The sequence below is a fragment of the Seriola lalandi genome, unplaced genomic scaffold (genome assembly GCF_002814215.2).
Source record: "Seriola lalandi dorsalis isolate HSWRI2012SDOR001 ecotype SW California unplaced genomic scaffold, Sedor1 jcf7180002055009, whole genome shotgun sequence".
Lineage (NCBI taxonomy): Eukaryota > Metazoa > Chordata > Actinopteri > Carangiformes > Carangidae > Seriola > Seriola lalandi.
This window is the reverse complement of record NW_019525552.1, coordinates 211,502-212,169: the sequence shown is the minus strand read 5'-3', so window position 1 is coordinate 212,169 and position 668 is coordinate 211,502. Positions and strand designations below refer to the sequence as shown.

Genomic DNA, 668 nt, shown 5'->3' with positions numbered 1-668 from the left:
TGTGTGTGTGTGTGTGTGTGTGTGTGCAGATATTCGGGATCATTTTCACTCTGATTCAGGGCAAACTGACCACAGATTACAACCCAGTGGCTGGAAACCTCTTCCTCTGTGCTTGGATCTTTCTTGGGATACTGCTGACTGGTAGGCTCTGAGTGTGCGTGCGTGCGTGCGTGCGTGCGTGCGTGCGTACGTGCGTGCGTGTGTGTGTGCACGTGTTTTCATCTGTGTAACCAAATATTAGACCTTTAATATTCCTCTTCCCTCTGTTTCAGCCTTAATCAAGTCAGAACTGAAAAGACACAACGTCAACATGGGTGCGGACAGCAACCACCTCGCAGTAAGTACACCACACACACCACACACACACACACACACACACACAGACACACACACACACAAATACACGCTGCACCATGTGAAGTTCATCAGTTTGTGAACAATATATATATATATATATATATATATCCATTGCCACCAAAAGCTGAACATTATTATTATTATTATTATTATTATTATTATTATTATTATTATTAATTCAAATTTTAAAGGGAGGTGACGTGTGGATGCTTTTAAGCCAAAGTGGCTCCATTAGAGTCGTGATTTAGTAAGATCTACCAACACAGCTTCTCATGTGAAAATGGCGCCCAGTCAGTGAAGTGAATATTGAC

At 42.1% G+C, this 668-nt stretch overlaps 1 protein-coding gene across 1 annotated transcript in view; it reads left to right on the top strand.

Annotated features, from left to right (window-relative positions):
• Positions 1–668, top strand: part of tatdn3 (TatD DNase domain containing 3) — a 10,351-nt gene that overhangs the window by 2,070 nt on the left and 7,613 nt on the right. The window lies entirely within an intron of this gene.